The sequence below is a fragment of the Falco peregrinus genome, chromosome 4 (assembly GCF_023634155.1).
Source record: "Falco peregrinus isolate bFalPer1 chromosome 4, bFalPer1.pri, whole genome shotgun sequence".
NCBI classification, from domain to species: Eukaryota; Metazoa; Chordata; class Aves; order Falconiformes; family Falconidae; genus Falco; species Falco peregrinus.
In genome coordinates this window covers 24,717,995-24,735,667 of record NC_073724.1, presented here as the reverse complement: position 1 = coordinate 24,735,667, position 17,673 = coordinate 24,717,995, and the positions used below count along the sequence as shown (strand labels likewise).

General features: G+C 36.9%; 1 long non-coding RNA gene across 2 annotated transcripts in view; it reads right to left on the bottom strand.

Moving 5' to 3' along the window:
• LOC114011864 (uncharacterized) overlaps positions 1-10,531 on the bottom strand; it is a 67,945-nt gene extending 57,414 nt beyond the window's left edge. For both annotated transcript variants that reach the window (XR_008747130.1, XR_008747129.1), the window contains exons 1-2: positions 10,418-10,531; positions 8,602-8,685 (exon numbers count right to left, since the gene is read on the bottom strand). This is a non-coding gene — a long non-coding RNA (uncharacterized LOC114011864). The remainder of the gene's footprint in view (positions 1-8,601; positions 8,686-10,417) is intronic.
• Positions 10,532-17,673: the final 7,142 nt, after the last annotated feature.

The following is a 17,673-nucleotide window of genomic DNA, read 5'->3' as shown; positions in this document are numbered from 1 at the left end:
GGGGTCCTCCATGGGCTGCAGGGGAATCTCTGCTCCAGCACCTGGAGCACCTCCTCCCTCCTCACCTTTCTTTTTCACTGACCTTGGTGTCTGCAAACTTGTTTCTCTCACACATTCTCACTCCTCTCTTTGGCTGCAGTTCATGTTGTGCAGAATTTTTTTCCCCTTCTTAAATGTGTTGTCCCAGAGATGCTACCATCATCGCTGATGGGCTGGGCCTTGGCCAGCGGCAGGTCCATCTCGGAGCCAGCTGGCATTGGCTCTGTGGGACATGGGGGAAGCTTCTAGCAGCTTCTCACAGATGCCATCCCTGTAGCCCCCCCACTACAAAGCTTTGCCACACAAACCCAACAAAGTAGTTCAGTTTTAGCTGAAGCTATGTATACACACATTATAGATTATAAAATTTAAAAAAATCATGTTCCAAAATATTTTTGTATTTACAAGTAGTTCCTGCTTATTTTAAATCGATTTGGTCTTCAGCAGCACTGCATTATAATTTTGGAAGAGTAGAAGAACGCATTCTAGCTCTAAGTCGTTGATTGTAAACTTTTTCTTGCAATTATATAAATAGCTATTGCAGTTGAATTAATTAGTAGTGACTGATCTAGTTGCTCAAATCTATTTTTTTACCCATTAGACAGACTTTTGAATTGAAAATACAGGGCGTTCATAAAACTAGATGACAGAAATCTCATTAAGGAAATGGCTGTAAACAGATGTAGCTCAACCTCCGTTTTAGTGATCTCAGTTTATAACATGAGGGATTACGGTGCAGCAATGGTGGTAAATATATACATACATATATATACACTGAGGTATAGATGCACATAAATGCACGTGCATACATATCTATGGGCATGTCCTTCAGTTCAGAGCTGCACTAGGTTGTATCACTACATTGAAAACCAAAACCTAAATGTTCATGTGGAATTTTATTCTCCTTAACCCTTCTGACAGTCACAGGTTCACTCAGGATGTGTATTTCAGAAACAGAAGAGTATAAGATTTCGGAAGGGAAGGAGGGGAGCAGTTGTCACATGTAAGTACTTTCCCTAATTTCTGGCTTCTTCTGGGGTCACCTGCTTCATCTCCTTTTCTACTCACCTTTCTTTTATTTCTATATTTCTTCCTTTCTTTTCAGACATCTTGCTGATCACTACTTCGTACACTTTTTCTTGTTGTCATTAATGGAGAAATGTTTATTAAAACTGAAAGACAATAGGTCTTAAGATGGTAAATAAGGACACTATTACATCAATATTTTTCTTTGGACTCTAAACAGAGGTGGCCATTTCCTACACATACCTAGTACTCATGGTTTTGTTGTATCTTGGGATCAAATTACATACCTTGGTGATTAGTGAGGTTTTATTGGTATGACTTAGTCCTTGCAAACTAGATGCCAGCAAATTACTTACTTGGTCACAGTTCATTTTTTAGTATTGGTCAATCTATTTAATTAGTTAATTTAATGTGTATCACCTATATGGTGGGTTTTTTTCAATTAAAATCCTAATCAGCATAATTAAAGAAAATAACATACTTAGGGCAGTGCATTGTTTGCTAAGCAAATACAGAAGGTTAAATCAAAAGAATTTTTTGTTGGCCTGGAAAAAACTGGAAATTCTGGAAAGAATTGGCTGCAGACTTGGTTTAGCAACCATGTCTCATCTTATGGCTTATTTAAATATTCTTACACAAGAACATAAAACCACATTAAAAAAACCCACAAGTACAAAAATTTCAGAATGAAACGTCAAGGGTTCCTAACTATCCTTTCTGTTCAGTGCTGAACAGACACAGGAGAGCAGGAAGCAAATGTTATTTTAACGTTTTTCATGATTCATGTCACTAGATTTTATTCTTACTGAACTTGAGATACCTACTCAGACAAATACAATGCTAAGTATCTGAAAGGAAGGTGTTCAGTTGAAACTTGTTCAAGGTTCCCTCTGCAGTCTGTGGGATGAGGCAACACATGCTGTGGCAGATGTCTAAAGGGCAATGGCATTGATTGTCACCTGAAGAGGTCTATCCCCTTCTCCCCACAAAGCAATCCAGGAGAGTATACACTAAATAACAAGCAAATGTTGGTTTTCAGTCAAAATTTTGAGAACAGAAGTGGATTAGTGGAATCTTCTCTTGCAGTGAGAAGAATGTATGAATACAATTAGATATACAGAGCCTTGAGTGTTAAAGAAAATCACTGAATAATCAGAATTAATGGCTATACAATGGATGCATCGAAGGAGTAACACTGGTTTTGTAAAAGTTCCATGAGACTAAGAGGACAATAAATACATAAAACATAGTTAAAATTGTTGCCTAAGAAATGACAGCATACATATACTTTTGCTTAGGGAATTACTTACAGAAAAATTGAAAGGAAGATATTAAAAATTCTTAATCCATATAAATAAACTACAATTCTATTTTTAAAATATTGTAAATTGAATAATATAGAATAACTACATGTGATCAGGTATACACATTTTCACCTGTGCCCCTGGAATAGGAAAAAAAAAATTCTGAATAAAATCTTCATTTTTTTGGTTGGCAGGACTGTATTGTGAGTGACGGAGGAGTTAGGAAGAGGAGAAAGAGGGACTCCCTTCTCAACAGCAGCACAGATCTATGCAAGCTTTACAGACACCTCTAACTATGAACTTCAGCTTGCAGGGAGCCAGATCCAGAGAGCAAGAAGTCTCTCCCACTTCTGTGTATCATTGAAAGTACTCAGAAACTGAGGACAAATAAAAAACAATTGGGGGTGGGGGGTGTGGGGGGGGGGGGGTGTGGTGTGTGTTTGAAAGCAAAACCGTGAAGAATGTACCCCAGACTAATATCCTTTTATAATCAGTGATAAAAATGCACCAGAGGCTATGTCTGAGTTCAGCAACTACATATAATTAACCACAGCGCTAATATTTTGCTGTAATCCTAGAAGTCTTTGAAATGAAATCCTTTAAACTTCATGTGGGTGAAAGAGCTTCCCTGTGCAGCACTGACAATATCCAGGTAAATTGCTGCCTAAGATTATAAACACTTTTGGATCATAAACACTTGCTTAAGATTCTTAATGCTATAAATAAAACTCCAGACTGATTTGGTTTTGTTTGATTTTCCTAAGTCAAAAGATTGTGGCTATATTGCTGAAAGAAGAGCTGAAGCAGAAAAAAATTAGTGACTTTTCCTTTCATATGCTTGCCTCATGGAGATCTGTTTCTCTACTGGTGTAGAAAAAGATTGAGCCCATCTATTTTTCTTTCCAGAGAAATCCAAAATCTAGGCCTATATTCAGATCTTAGGCTAACCTCTGCTTTTACTCTGTTAAACATGTACAACATCAGTGATGATGTTTGATGTTCAAAGAGGAGAGCTTGAAGTGAATGTGCAACAAGGGCACTACTATGCTATCAGGACCAAGCTCCATAAAGTTCTATTGCTTTTCTGAGGAACACTAGAAAAAAATTCATCCAGGTAAGTGGTATGTGCTGATTTGTTGCTTACAAATAGCTCAAAGGCTGTGTCATTTCATTAGCTGAAAGAAGAAAAATACTTACCTACATTTCTTTAAAAAACTAGCAGAAAATGCTGCACATTTGCCTGAAATCAGTCTGAAGGCATCTATCCATCCTTTCTGACTGAAAGTGCTAAAAATTAATCAAACACTTAAGATGTTTCACTCTAGCTTTACAAATACTGAATAATGAGATTGGGCAGCTCAAAGATAATAACTGGCATAAGTTATTATGATCAAACAGCACTGGCATTTTGGAGTTTGCTACTTCATTAAAAAAATTACAAAACTAGTTCCATAATATTCTTTCCTTGGTTTAATTTAAAATTATATCATTTTTTTTATTTAAGTTAGGAAACCAGAGAAAACTGGAGCTTCAATAAAAGTTATGCATAGGTATATCCTTTCAGAACATCTGCTGATATAGCCCCATGGTCCTATTTCTAAAATAAAACAGCTTTCCTTCCTCCTACAGCACAAGGTCCAAGAGATTACAGCCTTACAAGTATGTCATACCCAGATCAATCTTTGCCACCAAAAAATGAAATTGCTGTTATTTCTTCTGTTATTTGGTGTTCTTATCAAGGGGGTTATTTTTTTTAGACAGATACATATTGAAAGTTACAACTGAATCCCAGTTCTGTTTTCCTTTAAAGTTTGGTTCTCTTTTGTCTTACAAATTTATTGTCATAAAAGTTTTTCAATTCTAAGCCACAGAAATTAGGCAGGCAGAGATCAATTGTACAGAAAAGGGAAATACAATGGAAGATATGCAAACCTGCAATCAAATTTATCCAAGTACATTACCACACAGACTGAACTATTTCAGAAGCAGGTTAAAAGGATAGAGGTTTTTCCTGTTTGAAGATATTTGCACCTCACAGATTGAGCCAAGCTTATGCACATTTTCTCATCTTGTACAAGTCATGATTACAAGATAAGAATGATTTGCACCTGGATTCACCTGATTTGAAAGTGTAAATATCCAGAAACTGTAAAAATACAATCTATCAATCTTAACCTAAAATTGAATAAATCAGACTCCAAAGGATGATAACCAAAATCCTTTTGTAGTAAAAAAGCCTGAAGCAAAAAGTACTAAAATTACTTAGTAAAAAAAGGTAATATACAAGAAGATTGTTGCCCCAGATAGTTGAAAGAATGTCACATATTTTTGCTGAATAAAGTTAATTTTTTGTAGCACAAAGTCTATCTGGCCACATGGTGCATTTACACTGTCTGACAGCTTGCACTTCAAAAACCTCCAGTTGCATGTGTATTATCTGAACATGGACTGTCATAGTTAAAGCTAATAAAACCAGTAAATGGGTCAGATATACAGATCAAGACAACTATGAAATTGTAAACAAACAGCAACTGAAAAATTTAATTCCTTTTAAAGGTTCATCTAACTCCTATCAAAATATGTCAGTGTATACACTGATTTAACCAGAGAGGTATCACAGCCTCTGGCCCAGTAAGCTCTCGTCCAGGTTACAGGGTACAGGCATTGCTCTCATTTCTCCAGTGACAACAGGCTTACCTTGTGGTTTAGTTTGGTTGCAAGGGCAAAGAGCTATTTTTGCCCTCAGAGTCTTTAAGGTCAGTTATCGCTTCTCAAAGCATTAAGGTCAATTAAATGTAATTGAGGGTTTTTTTAAAGTTTACACATTCATGCAAAAGTGCAAAGCATGATTACTGCATATAGTATAATTCTAAAGCTAGTGGTTTATTATTTATCAAAACCCCTGAACTTTATATTGCTTGCAGAAACAGAATGCTTCAGTAAGCCTTCAATATGCATTTGAAGGCTGTGTACCTATTAAAACATCTTAAGAAGTAGTTTTTCCTGACAGTTTCACTGATTGACCAAGAGGAAATAAAACCACAGCTCCCTGCCTCCTCAGGTTCTGTGGATTCCCATGCAGTCAGAGAGAAGCAGAGACAGCCCAACTTCCAAATTCAGGAGCTATGTGTTCACCTGTTCTGTACATGAGGCATGTAAACCAAAGCTGCTTTTAATTCTCTTTTAAAAACATGTAAAAATACATTAATATATTCCCAACCTGTGTAAGATATTCATCAGGGGTTCTAGCACTGAACTGTCATTACTTCTTCTGTGTATTCTGTAAGTATCTTTACCTGTAACTGGCATTTCTCATGAGGATCATGATCATGAAGATTGTCATGTATTTCAAAACTAGCAGGAGTTACTTGTTCACAAAGCGATGGAGGCAGAAGATAATTTTTTTTTTGTGGGGTTGTCACTAGCACTTCCAGCAAGAAGAAATGCTTAGTCCATTAAGGACAAAGAAAAAGCTTGAAATATTTCTGCTTTAAGAGTTATTTTCACGCTCATTTAATCATCTGAACTTATGCAATGCTTTCAATAGTTCACGCTCAAATTATTCATAAATTGTCACCCATCTATAATGATGATTGCAGAAAAGTTATTTGCACATTCCATTTAGTATTATTGCTCCAGTTCAACAAATGCTTGTTGAAGTCAAGTCATTGATTTATAAATTACAAAAGACTGAATTTAAAATGAGATTTTTACCAATGAATATATTTATTGAATATTTAAGGACATTTTTCTTTCAATGATCAAAACGAATAGAGAATTCCTTAAAATACAGTTTCTGAAATTACATTCCATCCTGGAAGATTATTATTACTACAGATTATTTCACCTATGGTTTGTGAAGTTGGACTCTTTTTGCAATGAAATTTTAATAAATTAAATTGCTTGGAAATCAAACTACTATCAAATCTGAAAACATATAAAAAAGGGTGACTGCCAGTAATCTAGTGTAAAATACCCCAATATTAAGCGACATTCAGATATGCACTTAGAACACATTGATGCCAAAAGTCATCATGGACTACCCATAGCATTTAAAAGCTGTCACAAAATAGGAAATTATGCTGAAAGTACCATGATATTTTTAAGTGTGCTTGTAAAGAAAGAAATCTTTTTAGTTTGAATTTCACCTGTAAGAATTCTTGCATTCTGAAATCATTTTGTTCCCAAAGTGCTCCCATCTCCCTCAGGCTTCCCAGAGAGGACAAGCCCTGACGCAGCATGAGAAGGGTCTGGACTGAGAAGTCTATGCCCATGGGCAGACCTCTTTGCTCCTCCTGAAGGATTCCTGAGAAGCAGAGTCAAAGAATCATCTTTTGACAGCAGCTCCAGCTGCTTGCTTCCACATGTAACCTGGATTCAGAAAGACTTGAACTTTCCCCTGCTCTATAGTGGAAAACACTGCAAGGTTGCTTAAACGTTATCTACAAAGCTCATGCACAGGCTCCTGACGATACACAGCAAGAGAATATAGTCAGACAGGATTGCCAGGCAAAGACACAGGAGTTTTTCAACCAACTGTTTTTACCTATAGCAGCAAAACCATACAAATGAAGACTTACTTAGAAAAAAACTCTCAGGATGGCATTTCTGGCAGAAAAGTGCATGCCCGCCTGAGTAACTTCATGTGCAGACAATGGTCTTTACTCTAAACCTAGCTCTGTCCCATTTGGAACAGATTTCAACTTAGATGAGCATTTCATCACTTAGCTATTTCAGGATAGGTATATTTCCACAGTTTCTGTTGGGGCTAAGCTGTTTAAATGCCTACTGAATTAAATTTATATTTCAAGAAATAAAATGTTAGGAAGATGGGAAATAATATGACTAAACAGGAATTTTCATGTCTAGAATTCACATCTTAGAAAGAATTACACAACTCTAGCACTGACAACATAAGTTAACTGATGGAAGCAGAGAGTTCGTTTATCCTTTTCATACAAGTCTTATTTAGACTGTCATAACTTCATCTTCTCTATATTCTCCAGCAGCAAGCTTTCCACTTGTTTTAGGATATCTTAAGTTAGGTAGAAAACAGTATTACTGGATAACATTTCATCAAAACCCCTGCTTTGTCAGGTTAAAATCTTAATCTCCTGGTAGATAATGTTATCAAAATAATCACACTTTGTTCACCTTTACTTCTCAGGAAGATTCATCAAATCTGTCAGAAAATGTTACTACAGCAGTCATGGTTCGTAAAGATATTCCAGAGAGTGGCAGATTCAATTTTTTTTTTTTTTTTGAGTCATCAGATAGTTTGAAGTAAACATTACTAAACTGTTGATATTTCATATTTTTTTCTGTCTGGCTTCAGTTTCTCACCAAATCCCTCTGAACCTGGTAATGGTTATTATTTTGTAGTCATGGTTGAAAAGTGGAGGACATACGCAAAACATTCAGCACAGAAACTTCAGGCAGGATGCTTTGAAGGGCTGGAATGTTACATCTACTTTTGCCTCCTTTTTAAACCATTTGTTGCACGAATACACTATATTTATGCACATGTCTATTATGAGATCTCCAAGTTATTTAAGCAGATGCTTACTATAAAAGTGCAGTCATTATATCAGACTGGTGGTACAATTCTAACAAAAGGTCCTGCAACCTTGTCATACTTACAGCTTCACTCCATCACAGCGCACAAATTAAATCTGACCTTCATGTACTACAGTAATGTATACAGACCTTCAATTATCAAGTGTTTGTCTTATGCAAATGTTGTTCAATACCTTTTAATGATGTTGCCAAGTATCATTACAATAATGTCTTATGCTCATTTTCCAGTGATGGAGATTATTTTAGCTAGTAAAGTTAACTGGCATAAAATACAAAGTGAAATATAGAGCTGAAGGAGCTGTGGAGCTAAAGCAGAACTCAGAACTTACACATCTGGTATTTTAAAAAATTACCCAATACTCTATGTGCCAAAATAGATCAAAATCTGAATTGGAATTCAGAGAATTTTGTCTTCTATTGCCTGTTGTGTACAGAATCTCTTGTCTCACCAGGCCATTTCCTATTGCCCAGCTCAGCAAATTTTCTCTTGCTTTCCACTGAACTTGCCACAATTCTTTGTGAACAGACTATTTTTAGATAAAGAAAGTTTTGTCATAGTAAATCAACAAATAACTTACTTCTCACAGTCTAGCACTGTCTCAGCCAGAAAAGGAGACATAGTTAAAAAGATCATGTGCTCTTGAGGTGTTGTTACCTGGTGAAGGAGAGGACAAGTCACTTGGGTCACTAAATGCAATCTGTGAGCACCCTGAGGCTGTGTTGACTCATTGCATGCTGCCTGTATGGAAAGAGGAAGCACTCTTTTCACAAGGAGAAACAGCAGGTCACATTGAGATCAAAAGAAGCCCAAAAAAAGCTGAAGTGGTTATTTATGTCCTTTCTCAAGGAGTTTGGCTTTTTCCCCCAATTACTTTTTTGTATTTTTACAAACATCAAATTCCCATTTAAGGACAGGAATCAGTGTCTTATCTGTTCTTGTCACCTTTCTATGCAAAGAAGCAGAAAACAAAGATGAAAATGCTTTAGTATGTTTTGAGAGCTCTCTTTTAACATTCCAACGTTTTTTATGTCTTCAAACTCAGTTATGGCCTTTCTAATTCTGAGTCATTAGCTACAAAGAATTAATGGGGCCTAACTAATCCATTTCATATGCACACCATTAGTTTATTTAGATAAATTTTCTTTACTGTTTCTGTGTGGACAAAAGCTTAACAAAGATGAATAATTTCATAGAGAGCATATTACAAAAAATAAACCGAGTGTTAATTTGCTTAATTAGTCACTGAAAGACAAATGTTGTTACAAGCAACACTATTTTTGGAAATGTCACATTCACATGCTAAATGTAGTGGATACATGGGAAATACGTATAAAGAGATATGATGTAAGTATACTCATTAAGTTCACCACTGTACATACTTTCATTTGGTTTACCACTTCTAATATAAAGAAGACAAGATAAAACAATGAGAAGGTGAGATAAAGGGTCAAAAGAAGATGGATGGCAAGAAGGTGAAAAAACAATTAAAAATAATTACTTCTGGTAACTGCACATACAATACATTATGCCATACAGGCAAGTTATCAATAATACAAAGATTTTAAAATCTTTCTCAATCCACATAAAAATCATTTTTGCAAATATAGTACAGGACTGGGGAAAAAAAAGATAATTTCAAAGAGAATCAGGCAAAAATGTAACAACTTATCCATCTGCTAAAGCTGAATTATTAGGGACTGTGAAAGACGAAAAAAAACCTAACTACTTGCATATTGAACCAGAACTTGGAAAGGAACAGTAACCTAAACATCAAAAGTGATGATTATGTGCTCTCACTGTTTACAAACACAACTCTCCTCATTCCTGTACTGAACCTCAATTACTTGTATTTTACAGAAGAAACAACAAAACAACATCTACAGAAGGGCTTTCAGGGGAAGTCATAGGGAGAGGACACAAAACCACATAATCATAGAATGGTTTGAGTTGGAAGGGACCTGAAAGATCATCTAGCTCCAACCCCTGTGCCATGGGCAGGGACACCTGCCACTAGACCAGGCTGCTCAAAGCCCCGTTCAGTCTGGCCTTGGACACTTCCAAGGATGGGGCATCCACAGTTCTCTGGGCAACCTGTTTATGGGCATAGCAGATGTGAACCTGGACACAGGCATCCACACAAGCTGTGACAAGAGAAAAAAAGATGGAGTGCAAAAGTAGACATTTTAAATAAATAATGTGTTAGGAAATGAAATGAGGCAAATTGTGAGCAGATGGAGTGATTTAACAACAATGTGCCATTCCCCTTCTATAGTGTCCATTTTTCTGACTAAATTTTCTATTTAATGTATGACTTCAGGTTCTGCTCTGGTTCTACTTCAGATGTGAGCAGATGGCGTGATTTAACAGCAATGTGCCATTCCCCTTCTACAGTGTCCATTTTTCTGACTAAATTTTCTATTTAATATATGACTTCAGGTTCTACTGGCTTCCAGACAGTAATTCATCTCACCTCAGAATTTCAAGGCATGGTGGACTCAGCACTTGGCAGCCGAGTCTACAGTGGTGTCAGGACAGAGGCTCCTTCTGCCAAACTTCAATCATTTACCTCTGAGGCAGCTTTCTTAGACCTTCCTCAATGTCAATAAAAAAAAATAAGCGGTTTTAGAGAATGATTCATCTAACATATTTTTAAAAGTCTACTGTGGGTTGAAATAAATTCCTTTCCAAAAGAAGTCTATTTCTCTTCACTGACCAGTGAGGCAGCTTAGATTGACTAGCTCAAATATCCATGTCTAGACTGCAGTCCATGCCTGCATTCCTTTGACAAATCCCACCCAAGATGTCAACAACTGAGAGAGAAAACTTGGAACTGTCTAGAAAACATGAAACTGTCTGGTTATAGGAAAACAAACAAGCAAAACATTGTTGGGCCTTTTCTGACCTATATGGACATTTATGAAAGATAATTCTTAATATCAAACAACATGCATAATTTTGGGATGCAAAAGAACCCCTTTATTTGGGGGAAATTAAAAAGCAAAGAGCAATTCTAGATTGCTTGGCAAAAACTCTCATTGTCACTTAGGTCTTTGGCTTCAGTTTTAATAAAATCAAGCAAAAACAGAATAGAAAAAGAACAAAAAAGCAAAACCACACTTGTGACTGCTCCAAATTTCATTCAATATTCTTATATTTTGTTCAATAGGTTATAAGTGTATCAGGAAATTTTTTAAGACAATTTGCAACATATAACAAAGATCTGCTATATATTTGCAGATTTATAATTTCTTGGGGAGGGTGGTTAATATTAATTAATAAAATTATTTAATAAAGTTAATCCCTTGGCAATACTTAACATATCTTTATATGATTTTTATTTAGAAAAGATTTGCATTTCAGATTTCCACTTGACTCCTTGGACAGATCAAGGGTACTATAGAAGTGGGAACTGGAAAAGTTAATTGCCACCTAGGTTGACAATATGGATCTACAAAGCCCAGACAAACAGCAGTGCCACCTACTGCTGAGGCCTTAACTACAGAAACTACTAAGAACTGGGCACAGGTACCTGATGTATGGTTTACAGTGGGTAGCTCACTTATAGGAGGAACTACTTTCCTAAAAAAGGAAGTTTAAAAGCAAAGTTAAAAACAAGTATCTGTGCATGGGTGAGATCACTGTCTTCCATTTTTGTCTTATTTTTTCATGTAAATTATTCCAGTTGAGGTATAAGACATTTAAAAATGTTTTTAAATTAAAGTGGGAAGGCAACTGATTTCCCAGTCAGATGTTCCTTTGATTTGCTACTTGATTTTGGAATATATCAGCTGCACTTGAGCTTCCTACACACACTCTCACTCACTCACTTGCAGACTGAGGTATTCCTGAAATTAATCATTTGTTCTCAGACAACTTAACATAAAATAATGTTATTTTCAATAAAGGGCACATGAAATATTAGCAGATCCTATTTGGAGAAAATGTTTGTACTGCTGTGTTTAATGAAGTATCCAGGAGCAGCTCTTACAGTAGGGGCAGTGGGGTCCATTTCCACAAGGACTTTACTACCCCTCAGTTATCAGAAAAGATCTGATTTCATTCCTGCATCAGGGTGAGGCACGGCACACACTGTGATGGAGCCCAGCAACCAGAGATGTGAGGACAGCAAGTGCAGTGAGATGCCACATCAGCCCCCGGCGAGGATCTCCCTGCCGTCCCCCCAAAACCCTGCTCCTGCCAACACGCATGGGGCATGTGGGGCTGAGCAAGGAGAAAGTTACTAGGTCCTTTGTGAAGTAATGGCCATTTGTGGGGGTGGTGATGTTTTTCCAACTTACAACTAATTAACCTCCTCTTTTATTGCCCAGATAATGTATAACCTACAGACCTCTTCTGTCATGTGTTTCTTCTCTTAAATCTCAGTTGTGTTACATGTATACACACTAGCCTAATACAAAATTTTCTGTTGAGATCACCAGCAAAAAAAGCCTTAGAGAGGATGCTGGAGACACCATTCTAGAAAGTTGTGAGGTTTAGATTTCCCATTCCTCTTGTAAAATGATTACAATATTCCAGGAACATACTAGCCCCCAAATGTAGGATACGTGCTAATTGTTGAAGCCACCTGACGGTGAGGCTTCTAATTCAACCACCTCATGTACCTGAGACAAGAGAGGCCATCCAGAAGGTGAGTTGTTTCACCATAAGATATATTATGAGCTGATTTAGCTTACTGCAAATGAATCTCAATGTTTACTTTGCATTAAGCAAATAAATGAATGAGAAATTTTAGCTAAAATTTATAGGCCAGGAAAAATTTTAATGTGGATCTTTCAAAATGAAGATTTTAAATTCTCAGTTCAGAGCGACGTTTTGGTTTAAAATTTATGACATTTGTTTTTAATAGAATGAAGTATACCTTGACCTGCAGTTGTCAGTTTTTTTGGTAGAAACCAGGAAGTGTCTATTCAATATCATTCCTTTTGAACAAGCTCCTTGGCATATTTGCTATGTGTGACAAGCAAAAGCACAGATTAGCTTTACAGGCTGTTTCAGTGAAGACAAATTTTCTGGTCTGAAGTGGTCAGTTGTATACCGCAAAGGACAAGCAAACTTTTCTCTTACCTCCTGTATCAGTGGTACCATGTTAATCGATATTGAAAACAACTTTTAATACTATAATTAGATGATACTACAAATACGTAAAGGCACAACCTAAACTCTCAAGAGGCTGTTGGCAGATATGAAGCTGCTAAAAGGCTGACCTAGCAGAGTATCTAGGTGGCAGAGTCAGATCAAATGCTACTCTGTTCAGTCTAGATAGATGAGGCCTGTGGAAACTGTGGAAGAATGATCTTCTCTTTGATATTTAGAAGTATCTTGAACACGTAATCTTCGGGCTAGATAGTAGCTTTGAGTCAACTCAGGGGAAATCTCACCCTGTCATTTTGTTAGCTGCCATTACTCAGTATTCATTAAAAGAATGTTCCAGATAAAGTGCAGACAGGTGCAAGGGAATAAAAATGAAGAGTACTTTGCCTACTCGGCTTAATCAAAGTAGATTCAAGTGGCGCCTAAGACCCAAGCAAGGGCAGAAAGGTTCAGACAGAAATCAAGATAAAGACAAACTTCAATCAATACAACCATGAAAAACTAGTGTTCTGTGCTCCTCATAAACAATATTGTAACATTTTATTTAATGAGCCCTAAATTACACAATGTCAGTAAATAATCACAATAATTATGTTTTATTTAGTTAACTATGTCAGTCATAGCCTCACTCGCTGCTCAAATAAACTACAGGCTGGTCAGCTTGCAAGTTATATCATCTAAGGTTGTATGCACTGTTGGATATGACTAAACTCAAATTCCTTCAGGCTTTGACTGAACCTCTGGTAAGGTTCAGCAGATCTACCGAACTGCTATATACTACCTATATACTGTGTTGTATAGTAAGTACCTTCTTGTTCAGAAAGGCTGAGACTGCTAGCCTTCTGCCTTGAACGATTTTCTTGACTTAAATCAACTAAATAGAACTGTCTCATGCTTTACATTTTTTTCTTGTTCTGATTCCATCTGAGAAGCCATATTACAGGGCTGCAGCTGGAAAGTCCATTGCTCAATGGACTTCTAGTAACCTATGTTCCAGCTTTCTACACTGCAGCTTAAGATGGGTTCTTATTTCATAGAATATGACAAACAAAAGACTTGAGCATTTCTAAGGACCGTTTAAAACAGGCAGTTTGGTTTTCCCCCTTCAGTCTGAATTCTATGATAAAGGCTTATTCACCAGTCAAAGTTTTAGATTTAACAGATAACAGAGGGTTTAGTTTTCTAAAATTTATTCAAACTAATGATGCAATGTCTACCCAGCTGATAATGATGGTTTTCTTCTGCTTACATACCATTGAGAGACTTGGCCTATCAAATACTGGGAGATGCCACAATTATTCAGCTTATAATCAAATGAATAGTCAGAAACTGTAAGTGGTAATTAATAATACAATGACATGGTAGTTACTATTATAACTAAAGTTACTTGTTTCCTTGAGCAGCAGTTAAATCCAGTTTCTTGTTCTTCCTCACTTTTGGGTGTTTTTCTGACATTGATATATCACCATATTCCCTTCCTCCTAACACTTTTTGATCCAATGCAGTATAGCTTTGTGAAACTTTTAACTTCAAGTACATGCATTTAGCTCTTTTTCCTAGTAATCAAAAATCTCTTTTTTTTACTTTCTCTGGAATTTGACTCTTTTTTAATTCGCAATGACAAACCCAACAATTAATGCAAGCTGTTCTTATGAATTCAAGCCCAGTCCTACTTGTGGAATGTTCCTTCATTGTTGGCTTGGATTTATTAATGATACTATTTACTAACAAAGTTCACTAGCAAAGATGTAGTCTTGGTGTTGTAAATCTGTTTCCCACAGACATGAAAAGAAGCAGGACAGGAACTGGAAAAAGCAATTAATGAAGAAAAAAACTGCACTCCCTGCTCTGAGACATTATCTTCCCATATGATGCCCCAAACTGCATTTCACCTTCACATTTATTTACAGTCAAACTGAGGGGTTTGGGGTTTTTTGTTACTTACAGGTTTTTTGTTACTTACAGGCTTCATTCACAAAGCATATACTTTTAAAGCACTTTTTTCCCCAAGGATCTCTTTGGAGGTACACCTTAGAAAGATTCCAGTCATGACTCAGATGCACTAGATATATTTTCACATTGCCTTTCAAACAAGGTGACATTAATTTTGTTTATTTTTCTATTTTTAGTGACTATTTCAGTATTATGTCTATATCATCTGGAGATCTTTGCTAGAGGTTGCTAATTCTAATTTCATAAAATAAATTGGCCATTAGTTGCCTTTTGAAAGCCTTCTGCTACTGTGCTCTCTCACAAACCTCAACACTTTTTCAGATTTGTTAACACCTTTCTCCCACAGATCCTTCGTATAGCTAGACATCTTCTAGACATTTTAACCCTAATTCCTGCTGCCCCCCGCCATCACCCCTCCCCACCCCACCCCCAGTCACCAGTCTCCCTCCAAAACCATTTATCTGGAATCACTTCTGCTCTTTTGAGCTCACTTTTTGTGGGGACAATTCCTACATTTGCTTCATCTGTGAATTTCTATCTCCTGTAATCGTTCCTCTTTGGGTCCCTGTTTGGACACCTTAGCCCAGCACAAAGTGGTTCTGCAAGCAGGATATATACAGCTTAGAAGTGTAAAAAAATATTTGTCGGTTATCATACACAAATGATCAATACTAGGTTAGGCATTTATGTGCTCACCAACTTTTATAAGATACATGCACAGCCTTTGCTAGCCAGGCAGCCTGACAAGAGTCAGGAGGGGAAGGGGCAGTTCCTGCAGCTCCCTGGAGCACAGCTGCAGTTGTGCCATCTTCTGACAACCTGGTTTTTCTTTGATTTTATACCTGCCCATGTTGGTGCTTTTCCTTGTCTTACCATGCCTGCTATTTCAGGTTCCTCATCTCACATGAATCTCCTTTTCAGACTTTCTGGCAATGTTTCCCTGCCGCCCCTCTGACCCCTGCAACTCAGCAATCTCCTCAGAAGTCTGAGCCATGGTACATAGGTTACAGAGCTGTGTAGTGTCAGCAATGGGCCTGGTATCATTACTGCATAGACACCTGAACAGAAATTAAGACAGAGGGAGTCACACTCCTCTTTGTAGCACTGAGGTGACTGTGACACAGGAGGTAATTAAATTAATTACTTCTAAGCGGCTACCAGTCAAAATCATAAGTTTGAGCATAAGTTGCTCAATGGTAACCTATATGCTCATGCTTACCCCATAGAAAAAGCTTACTTTTTTCCTTGTGGTACACCATTAGACAGTTCTTCAGATCTTAATATATCACAATAAAACACGACACTTTCTTGAACTTTTCAATCAGTGTATCAGCATTTGGATCTAAGCCAATTTGAATTAATGTTGCAAAAAATGGCATTAAATTCCTCAATGACACCTATCAATAAAAAGAATCTTCCATTCTCCCCATGAAAATTTATTATGCAGAGCTCATAGAAAAGAGACATTCAGTAGGAGACATAATTTTAAATTATATACACTTCTGAATTACATGCATAACATCTTTCTCGGTAATAAGAGACTTTCAAGGTAAGTTTTACTCTCAGTGAATTTCTTTACATGTCTCCTCACTTTCCATGCAGGACTCAATCTGTGAGATAAGAATTCTGTCTTACTGGCATACACATTATAGTGTGACCAACTTAATCGTGCTGACCAAAAATGAAACAAAGTTAAAGTCATATTACCAAAAGCTCCTTTTGCTGCTGTAGGTTAGCCTGTTAAAGGAACTGATTTTACATACACTTCCAAGTAACTTACAACTTAGCTATATTGGTGCCCCAAAATACCTATTCTGGTGAATGTCATGTTGTAAAACCATTGAAATGTGGATATAACTCATGGAAGCCTTTTTTTTGTAATTTTATTCTTAAGAAAATAGCAGAGTATTACAAAGAACAACTATTAAAGGAGCAAAGAATGAAAGCTGTATGTCATGATATAAAAATGCTGAATATGGATAAATTTAGATAATACAAAACAGATAAAATCTTTGACACATGAAGTATAAGGGTCTGATCAAGTCTACCCATGGGAAGGGGAAAGGACCGAGTTGAGATAGGCACCAAAGAAGTCTTTATATTTTCTTCTAAAAGGGTAAAAAAGACACAAATGCCACCTGCTGCATTTGAGAGACTCTATTGGTTTGCTGTCCTTGGCAGTTACTTGCTTTGCCTATAGTTGGAATTATCCCTGATTTTTAAAGGTTTAATTCTCACCAACTCAGGAAGCTTAATCTACACAGTCAACTTCCAATTCATGAATAGATCAGACACAGTACAGAAGGAATGAGACGCTAACTAATGCACTTGAGTTCACATCTGGAAGGATGGGAATGAAGAGGGTCCTCCTGCCCTGTCTGTTACCTTTGTACTTGCCATAGCTGTTAACCAAGTTATCTATTTAGATCTGTGTAGTCCTAATGAAACTACAGCCCACTACAAACTAGAACCCCATAATTAGAGAAAGGTGTTTTTTTTCCCCCCATCTAGCTTTCTCATCTAAAAGCTCGTTCTGTAAATATGAGGAAAGAGTACAGGATGAGAAAAGAGGGCAGTAACTCCACCACAAAATGGCTTGGTTGCTGTAAGACAACCCCCAGGGTATCAAGGTCAAGGCTCCCCCAAGAAAAGGCTGCACCT